General features: G+C 32.8%; 1 long non-coding RNA gene across 1 annotated transcript; it reads left to right on the top strand.

Moving 5' to 3' along the window:
* The first annotated feature begins 3,318 nt into the window (after positions 1-3,318).
* LOC111527835 lies at positions 3,319-10,763 on the top strand. The gene is made up of 2 exons (XR_002726787.1): positions 3,319-3,358; positions 10,385-10,763. It is a non-coding gene; the product is annotated as an uncharacterized LOC111527835 (long non-coding RNA).
* The last annotated feature ends 282 nt before the right edge of the window (positions 10,764-11,045 follow it).

Raw genomic sequence — 11,045 nt, 5'->3', positions numbered from 1 at the left:
TAGCCACTTAATAATACATCAGAGTACTTTAAATTGATCACTATGACTTAACTCCAGCAACTCAAAATAGAGCCTGGCTCCACTGAGTTTAACTGCTATAATCAACTTGAATTTAGAAATCCGTAGGCATTTGGTATAATACATACAATGGAGAAAGACTATAAACTGACCCTGAATGGGTCATTATTTTAGAAATGATGTTGCACTATTGTGATTCTAAACATATCAATCCCATTTTCTTTTTAGTTGCCCCTGGTGACCAGGCATCTCTATGCCCTTGGTGACCAGTGCATTACTATGGCTCCCAGGTAATCTATGGCCAAGAAAACATAGTAACTATACACATGGAAACTAATAGGACTCCCATTTAGTACAGAGATTGTAACCATTAGAAATTCTCCTTTAGATAAAGATATGTAACCCTTTTGGTTTTAACATTTTCCTTTTACACTATTTATCCGTACAAGTAGTAGACTAAAAAACTTAAATGCAAATAAATGCTGAAGAGAAGTTGAAATAATATTGATATTTTTAGAAATTTTAGTCATTCCAAGGAGATGCTACTTGTATTATTTCTAGTCCTTCTGTATTCCTGATATAACATGTATATTCTAAGCAGTAGATCCTTCTTTAGTGTTAATAGCATACTCCAAATTATATGGAAAATATAAGGCCTCATCTTTCCACTGCCCATACTTGCCCCCAAGTACAGTGATATTATGAGTAAAGGCCAAGGATATGTATCTAAGTGTGAAAATTTAGGTTAATAAGGAAACTTGGATTTGTGTCTGTTGGATTGTGTGTGTTAGAGTGTGTTCTTTTATTAGGCCATCTTTTTGTACTTATTTTCTCCATTAGAATTGTATTAGCTGGGCTGCTACAACAAGCTAAGCCTGGGTATTTGTACTGCTGGGAAGAATATGCATGCCATCAGCAGTTTAATTAGGCAACTGGACGGAAAAGAGGAAAAGAATCATTTTCCAGACCTCTTAGAAATGTTTTGTTGAGGGAAAAAAAGCAGTCAATATACACATATTGATATACTAATAAAGATACAAATATACTTATCAATCAATCCATCAATCTATATATTTATCTTTCTATTATCTGAGCTATAAGAAAAAATTGGTTTACATGATTGTGGGGAAGTAATTTGAATCCACAGAGCATGAAGTCAGGAAGTGAAGATCACAATCAGACTGAAACTCTGAAGCTTCATGATGAAGCTATTGTCACAGGTAATGAGGAAGGGAAGGTTCCATAAAGGAAAAACAAACTGTAGCCCAAAAAATATCAGAGCATGGCTAAGGGCAATGCCTAAGTCTTTCTAAAAAGGCTTACACTGATTAAGTCAGACTCATGAGGATAGACCCTGTACTTTATTTGATTACCATTTTAATTACATCAACAAAATACCTTCACAGCCAGCACCTAAGTTAGCATTTGATTGAAAGCCTGGAAGAAGATGTATGTATGCTACAAAATGGCTGCTGTATTTCCTCTGCCCTCATATTTTATGTTGCCAATTTGACACATTAAAAACGTCATCATAAACAGGTCTGGATGTTTTTCCCAGACATTTTTCTCAGTAGATGTCTATCAGGGATTCCTCTGATCATTGCAGTTGTGAGAGCAGAATTCAGAGGTCTGAATCGTGATCTTTTGCAGACAAGTCTATAGATCAAACTATTATACCTAGACGCTAAATTAAAAACAAAACAACAAACAAGCAAAAAATCCCTCAAAAATTGATGATGGCATAAAATTTCAGAGCTAGAAGAAATCATAAACATTACTGTGCTTATTTTCTCATTGTTATAGTGCTAGTCAGTAATAGAGTCACATCGAATGGCCTAATCATATCATCCTTAATAACACTTAAAGACACTACTCCATGATAGCTACCTGTGGAAACCAAGGAAACGGGGAGGGTAAGGGAGGTAGGATTCGACATAGATAGCCTAATTTCCGAGGCTGTTTTTAACCTGCATGCTCTACTACATATCCCAGACTAGAATACACATATCACAACTGCTGGTCACATAGTGTCTTTTTTTTTCTAGTAGTTTCTCATTTAGTATGGAAAAATCATCTCAAATTACTTTTATCATTTGGCAGGTAGGAAAATCCATCATCTAATGGCTTTTTTCTTTAGTTGTAATTCTTCCCTATTTTAACTCCATTCTTTCTCTCCTAAGAAAAATACCTAAAATATATTTCTGTGTTTTGACTTGTACCCATTTATTAATTTCCATTAATTTTCTCTTTCTGTGACTTCAGTAGATGAATTTTATCAAAAGATTGTTCAGATATTCAAGGGTCCCCTTGTTATTTTCACTAGCTTTTTAAGCCATAAGCTTAGCAAGATTTCAAGCTTATAATAGCTATTCTTTCTGAATATTTGAAGCCTAGAATTTTAGTTTAACATTTATTTTTCCTAAATCACACACATTTAAAGATTTTTAGATGTGGCATATACAAACGATTGATCACAAGTCTAACATGAATCTGGAAAACTGTTACTTCCTAGGGCAATATAGAATTACAAACCTGTTATTCCTTACAGTTTTTTTTTTTTTTCTGTAGATATGATTCTGGTGGGTTGTACTAACTGCAAATGACTTTCATCCAATAGCAGGTTTGGAATGACTTATTTTCAAACAAAAATGAAACCATATTAAAAAATCAAAAACACTAAACAACAACAACAACAAAATAATCAAATAATCTAAAGTAAAGATCATACACATGCCAAAGAAAATAACACACTTTTGATAGCTATATTGGGGCATAATTTATATACCACAAAACTCCCCTGTTTAAAGTATAAAATTTATTGTTTTCTTAGAATATTTAGAGAATAAACAATAAAACTTTCTTTGGAGAAATAGCTATTCAAATCCTTTTCCATTTTTAAATTGTGTGATGTGCCTTTTTGTAATTTAGTTGTAAGCATTCTTTATGTATTCTAGATACAAATCCCTTACCAAATATATGATTTATAAATGTCTTCTCCCATTCTGTGGATAGTCTTTTTACTTAATGATATTCTTCAAAGCACAAGGGATATATGTCATATTTTAAAAATCACCAATTTCTTCAAATAGTTGCATGAATCTAAACAATTAACTGGTTAATTGGAGGAAGAAGTATTCTGGTTCCACTTCTAATATCATATAACATAAATTAGAGACAAGTAGATAACATGGTATTTAATGGCTGTACCTTGGTCAAGGATCATTGAAATGACTGGCTTAGTATTCTAAAATATTTGGAATAAGTGTTTATATCTGCTTTTATGCACTCTTTTTTTATTTTCAGTTAATACTCTCGGATAATGTATTTAAGGATGCTTAAGGTAAGCCATTTGAATATTATCTGAGTCTTAGTTTATAGATGCAATAAGATTCTACCTACTGAATTTTCTCTTTCTAATGAGATTTGGTTAGCCCATTTTCTAGCAAACTAGGACAAATTTCTGTAATTAGTATTATACATATTTATAAAAGACTACAGTAGACACAATTTAGCTTTTTGAATTTTGCATAAATACTACCTTATTCACTATATTGAGTATTTTCCTTACAAATTAATTTTTATACTAGTGCATTCAAAAACAATGTCTTAAGAGATTTCCCACACCTATTGAACTAGAGATGACACACTGCTATTGAAATAAAATACAAGCATTTTCCAAATGTCAACATTTGTTTATATTTTACATAGGTTTCTAGAAGGAGCCTTATCACAAACTATTATAAATAAAGGTGGGTGCAATCTAGTACATTGTTTTTTCCTGCTCTAGTTGACTTACTCATTCAGTTATCTGGAAACATCCATAACTTTAAAACTATATATCACAAGTTAATCATCTTGATATATAATTGCTTCTATGGTTAGTTTATGATTTTATTTGAGCCTTTTGTGTGAAGATAGTGAAAGCTTTATATCTTACACTAATTTTATACCATCTTCAGCTTTATAAGAAGTCTTTTAATAAGAAAGGCTAAGAAGTTAGTCAACAGCATTTATTTGAGAATATAGTTTTTAAAAGGTACAAATATTATAGGTTTGCCATTCTTTTCCAGGTTATAAAAATTATGTATTAGTTTTCATAACGTTAACAGTGGAGGTAACGGGAATAAATATTAATTGGGCAATTTTCTACTTGGAGGAAACCAAGGCAACATAAATAATCATTAAGTGATTTAGTTATGTAAAATTACTTATTGGTCTTTTGAATGACTCTATTCTTGTTCGTTTAACTAGGTCGTATCACACATAATCATTCATTGTAAAATAAATTATAAATTGTGCTTCTAAAAATATTGCAATATTCTCATCATGATTTGTTATTTTTCTAGCAACAATGTTAAAGTGATTGATGCATTCTAAAGAACTGCAAAACAGAAACAAAGTAAAATAAAAAAGTTTGAAAGTGTAAGTTTTTATAAGTTCATAGCAGACACACCATAGATGAAGTTAGGGATATTAACAAAATTCTTTGTAACAAGCAAGAGTGCTGAAGAAATAAATAGGTTGCAGCTTCATATAAAGCCCTTCTCCTTCTCAAGAGAAAACTGCTTTTTTATATGAAGTCTCTAATTTAATATAATGTGATTTGAATCCTTGTCCATAAAGTATGTTGTGCTTTTCTTTTTATTGTCGTGGTCCCAGCCCCTGCTGGGACAAGTCTGCTGTGAGAGATTGAAATTCTCTCTTTCACTTCAGCTGCAGTTGCCAAGACTCTGCCTCCCAGGCCTGTGTTCACCCAAAACAATGATTACCTTGGACACTTGCTAAATCATGGAAACCTCATTTGCACCTAAATACAGTCTATGTACATGAATAATAATTGCTCATCTTTCGGGTGAAATTACATAAACATACAGAAAAGCTACATACTTGGACATATTTATGGCAGCATGGCTAAGAGTTTTCAAAAATCATTACATCAGGCTAATTAATCTTTTGAATTTTGCACAAGGAGATCTGTTCACATTAACCAATGCCAACCTTTCTTTCTCCCCATCTCCTGCTATTCCACATCTCAAACCAAACTGCCTTGCCCGACCAATTTCATTGAACATAGCCTTAATAGACAACATTGACTGAGCATTTGACATGCCTGAGACTCTAAACTAAGGGCTTTATATGAGCAAAATATATTTTGTAAAATATTGGAGAGATAGTCACGGCACAATAATTTAAAACAGCATGAATTTTGTATTCAGATATACCCGAATTCAATTCTTGGCTATGTCTCATGCTAACTTGGACTTAAAATTTCTGTTTCAGTTTCTGCATCTTGGAAGTAAGGAGGGTAATTATAACTTGGAAATTTTTTGAGAGACTTCTCCCTGGACATGGAACCAGTCGCTTGAGCAATCAACCTAAAAACCCAGGACTCAAGTCCATATTCTTATCAGTATGTTTTACTGTCATCATTAACTTTTGGTAGCTCTTCTACTTTTAACAAGGGTGTTGAGACCCTTTGAGCTGTTGAAAAATATTGCTCTATTTATGGCTTATCAGAGATAGGAAAATATGATCTTATTTTATGTTTCTGAACAATTTAAATTCATACCATGCATTTTAGGTTTTTTTTTAGGTTTTGAAAACTATCCTACAGTATTTCCCACAGCTCATTCACTCCTATCTTTCCAATTACTTTTCTTAACCCAGCTCTGAGAAATAATTTTGTACAGTGTGCAGGGTTGTACATGGGTGGCTGGGCAGGGAGTCATGGCATTTGTATGAGGAAGGAGTCACAGAACTGAATACAAGTAGTGGGTTTGAAAAAATAAAAAAAACTTGATTCCGTTTTCCAACTTCTGATTTTGTCACATGTGTTCTGTGACTATGAAAGTGGTGTGTTTCTCAGTATCGATGACTATCTCTCATAAACTGGAAACTATTGGCTCTAATTGTTTCTTTTAACACCAGTATAGAATATGGTAAGGAAATATTAAAGAAAGGAGTGAAGGAGAAAAGATAAAGTAGTTTTGATGTTATTATAATCTAAGTAATAACCATAAAGGGTTACATAAATGAACATAAATCTATAGGCCTTTATAATGAATTTGCAGTTTGTTTTATTTTATGAAGAACTTGGGGTGAACCCTTGAGCTCTTGTCATTATGTGTATTTCTTCCCAAACTATCCTATGGGCTGGATTAGAGGAAACACAATAAGATTTATAAAATGTTATTTTAACTCTCTTTATTGGCACTTTGTGCATGCACACACAAATGTAACTTTACAGCTCCCCTGCATTGTCCATGATAACCTGAAGATGCTGAAGAAACAGAAACTCAGATTTCATTGGATTAACACTTATTTTTACCCAGTGGAGTGCAAGTCAAAGGCACTCCATAAACTGAATTTGTAACTCTAGGAAGCAATGTTCTGAACCAGAAAGCAGGAAAGAGTATTAATCAAAAGTGAAAAGGTTCTGCTGAAAGCAGAACAGTCTTGGAAAATGATTTTAAAGATCACTTGCCATGCACACAATTATTTTGTAGTTGCAGTTCATGCCAAGATTTTAAAGAAAACTGATGGGAAATTTCATTATTCAAGTATGCACTGTATATACAATGTAATCCCAGTCACTCACCGAGGCAAGGCAAAAGTGACATTAAGACACAATATTTTAAAAATCTAATTGTTCCATATTATACAAAGTGAGCTTTCATTGCAAATATTTATTCCTATTATGAGGTCTACAGAGGCATAATATTGTTAAAATGAGAATAGTTTCTGAACCATATAGAGTTTTATGGATATTTTAAAAATACATCTCTAAAGTGTTGAATAACTGGCACTGTTATTCCCTATTTTCATTTTTCAATGTATTTCACCAGTTCAGGAAGGATGTAATTCAATAAAAATTCCCATTACAATCTGAAACTTCCTCTCCATTTTCATAGTAGTAACTGGGGACACTGCTTCAACATAGTTAAGCCTGTTAAAGGTGTTGAAGAGACAGCTTTTGTCATCTTTAAAAGATACTTATTTCTTAAAGAAGGGATAAGGTTGATAGACTCAATATGATAAGAGATTCTGTCTTACGGAAAAATAAAATCAACTCAAAGAGATGTTTTTTTCTCTTTCCCTTACGTGCCAAAGTAGTGGACTACTTTCTTGTCCCAGGGTTTTCTATATAAGCTCAAGAACATACATCCCATAATATCTGTTAAATGAAAGGAATGATTAACCTTTTATTAAAAAGATAATAATAGAATTAAGTGAAACCATTGACTACATTGAAGGGATTGATGTTTTGTTGAAATAACGGGTTAAACTGAAATATTTTGTCCATTGTCTCACTTTTATTCTAATTCCAGTCATAGATTTACTTGTTTATCTGACAAAAGATAGTGCTACTGTGGAGAATTAGGAAATAAGTATAAATCTTCATAGTGTAGGTAAAATACACTTTCAAAAAATAATCTGGTGGAGGAAAGAGGCAGTATCTTTTGAGATTCAACACCAGTTCCAGTCTTTGACGTTTGAACTTTGCCTGTTCCACTTTCATGGAACTAACTCTGTATGATTCCAAAGCTCATTCTCTGAGGTGGAAGTTATAATGACAGTTCTGCAAAGCTTTTATTTTTTCCTCACCCAGATTACCATTCCTCCTTAGGAGTTTAAGCAAACTATACAGTAAATACCATGTAATAAAGTTAGTACATGCCTTCAATGAGTTTTACCTAAGTTGCATCATTTCTTTCATGGCTACCTTATCTTCATTTCTCTAGGTAATATATAGAAAATAACTTTACATTAATGCACAGACCATTAACATATATTAAAATCTCAATGAAATTAGTGCCATTGTATCCTTTTTTCCTGAGCTATTTAATTGGTTGTTACTTCTGTTTCCTAAAATGTATTTGTTTTAATATGCTTTTTAATTCAATCATCAAATATTTATTAACTGCCAACTATAACTATGGCAATATATTTTGTTCAACAAATACTTCTTGAATGCCTAGTGTGTGAAAGGAATTATACTGTAAAATTCAGGTATAAAAACATGTGCTTTTGATGATCTTATCCTCCAAATGCTTATAAAGAGCTAATAAGCCAAATGCTATTCAAAATTAAAAGTCATTGTGTAATTTTAAGACCTTCATTACCGTCACCAAGGAAATATTATGAGACAAACTCCAGTAGCTCATTTTGTGCACATTACTCATTTTGATAATTAAACTGATAGCACTTAGAATATAGTTATGTTATACCTTGCTTTAAGTTGGATAAGTTAATTTTTTTTTTCTAATGCAATTGTACCTGATTTTGTGAAATATTTTAATTCCTAACAGCCTTATAGGCGTATCTCACTTTATTGTGCTTCAGTTTATTATACCTTCTAGATTCTACGTTTTTACAAATTGAAGGTTTGTAACAATCTGTATTCAGCACATCTATTGGTGCTATTTTCCAACAGCATATGCCCTCTTTTGTCTCTGCGTCACATTTGTTAATTACTGCAATAGTTGAAACATTATTAGTATTATCATTATATCTGTTCTAGTGATCTGTAATCCACGATCTTTTATGTTACTGTTGTAATTTCTTCTGTATGCCATAAACTGCATCCACGTAAGATCGCAAACTTAATCAATACATGTTTTGTGTGTTCTGACTGCTCCATTGACTTGCTGTTTTCCCATCTTGCCCCTTCTCCTTTAAGGAGAGGCTCTTTATTTCCTGAAACGTAGCAATATTGAAATTGGGACAATTAATAACACCACAACAACCTCTAAGTCTTCCACTGAAAGAAAGAATTGCACATCTTTAATTTTAATCAAAAGCTAGAAATGATAAAGCTTAGCAGGGAAGTCATGTTGAAAGTCAGGACAGGCTGAAAGCTGGGCGACTTGTGCCATTTAGCCAAGTTGTGATGCAAAGGAAAAATTTGTGAAGTAAGTTAAAAGTGCTACTCTAGTGAAAACATTAATCATAAGAATGCAAAACAGCCTTACTGCTGACATGGGACAAAATTTGAGTAGTCTGAATAGAAGATCAAACCAGTCACAAAATGTCTTCAAGCCAAAGCCTAATCCAGAGCAAGATCCTAATTCTCTTGAATTCTATGAAGGCTGAGAGGTGATGAAGCTGCAGAAGAAAAGTCTGAAGCTAGCACAGGTTGGTTCATGAGGGTTAAGAAAAGAAGCCATCTCCATAACATAAAAGTGCAAAGTGAAGCAACAGCTGCTGATACAGTGGCTACAAGTTATCCAGAAGATCTAGCTAAGATAACTGATGAAGGTGGCTACACTAAAAAACAGATTTTCAATGTAGATGAAACATTCTTCTATTGGAAGAAGATGCCATCTAGGACTTTGATAGTGAGAGAGGAGAAATGAATGCCTGGCTTCAAAGCTTTAAAGGACAGACTGACTCTCTTGTTAGGAACAAATGCAGCTGGTGACTTTAAGTTGAAGCCAATGGTCATTTACCATTCTGACAATGTTAGGACTGCTAAGAATTAGGCTAAGTCTACTCTGCCTGTGTTCTGTAAGTGGAACAACAAAGCCTGAATCACACTACATTTGTTTACAGCGTGGTTTACTGAAATATTTTAAGCCCACTTTTGAGACCTACTACTCAGGAAAAGAAATATTTCTTTTAAAATATTACTGCCCATTGACAATGCACATGCTCACCCAAGAATACTGATGGAGATGTACAAGGTAGTTAATGTTACTTTCATGCCTGCTAAGACAGCTTCCATTCTGCAGCCCTTGGGTCAAGGAATAAATTTCACTTTCAAGTCTTATTATTTAAGAAATACATTTTGTAAGGCTATAGCTGATGGATCTAGGCAAAGTAAAGTTAAAAAACCTTCTCGAAAGGATTCACTCTTCTACATACCACTAAGAACTTTCACGATTCATGAGAGGAGGCCAAAATATCAACACTAATAGGAATTTGGAAGAAGTAGATCTGAAGCCTCATAGATGCACTTGTGGAATTCAATACATCAGTGGAGGAAGTAACTGCATGTGGTGGAAATAGTAAGACAACTTTAATTATAAGTAGATTCTAAAGAAGAGACTGAATAGCTGCAATCTTATGGTAAAACTTGAATGGATGAGGAGTTGCTTCTTAGAGAAGAGCAAAGAAAGTGGTTTCCTGAGTTGGAATACACTCAGTGGATATGTTGTGAACATTGTTGGAATAAAGACAAAGGATTTAAAATATTATGCAAACTTAGTTGATAAAGCAGTGGCAGTTTGATAAGAGTGATTTCAATTTTGAAAAATGAAATTCTGTGGGTGAAATGTCATAAACCAGTATTACAACTTACAGAAAAATATTTTGTGAAAGGAAAAGTCAATTGATACAGCAGACGTCATTATTGTCTCGTTTTCAGAAATTGCAACAGCCAGTTCAACCTTCAGCAACCACCAAACGGTAGTCATCAACATAGAGACAAGACTGTACACCAGCAAAAAGATCCCAACTCAATGAAGGCTCAAATGATTTTAGCATTTTTTTAGCAATAAAACATTTTAAATTAAACTATATACATTGTTGTTTTAGACAATGTTTTTGCACATTCAGAATACAGTAAAGTGTAAACATAACTTTTATATACACTGGGGAAACCAGAAAATTTGTGTGACTTTATTGCAATATTTGTTTTATTGTGCTGATCTGGAACTAAATATATCTGAGATATGCTTGTACTGATAATTATTTTAACACCAAGATATTTAAAAATTCATTAAATAAATTTTTATTTAAATAGACCTCTAGCATAAATTTGTTGGTAACTAAAGGCTTATTTAACAAAAGGAAATACTAAATTATTAAGGTTTTGCATGACTTTGAACATTTCTCTATTGAATTATAAATACTATGGAATTATAGCCATTTTTTGTTTTTTAAATCAAAGATTTAGTTAAATTTTTCTCAAATGCATCTTCAGGGTTGAAGTCTGCTTATCATTAACATTTGATATCAGAAGCACTAATTCTTTGTTGGAGCCTTATTTTATCAAAAGCTCATCAACTATATCTGCACGAGTCTCT

The sequence above is a fragment of the Piliocolobus tephrosceles genome, chromosome 4, assembly GCF_002776525.5.
Source record: "Piliocolobus tephrosceles isolate RC106 chromosome 4, ASM277652v3, whole genome shotgun sequence".
NCBI lineage: Eukaryota > Metazoa > Chordata > Mammalia > Primates > Cercopithecidae > Piliocolobus > Piliocolobus tephrosceles.
Note: the sequence above shows the minus strand (reverse complement) of the source record. Positions and strands in the feature narration are given on the sequence as shown.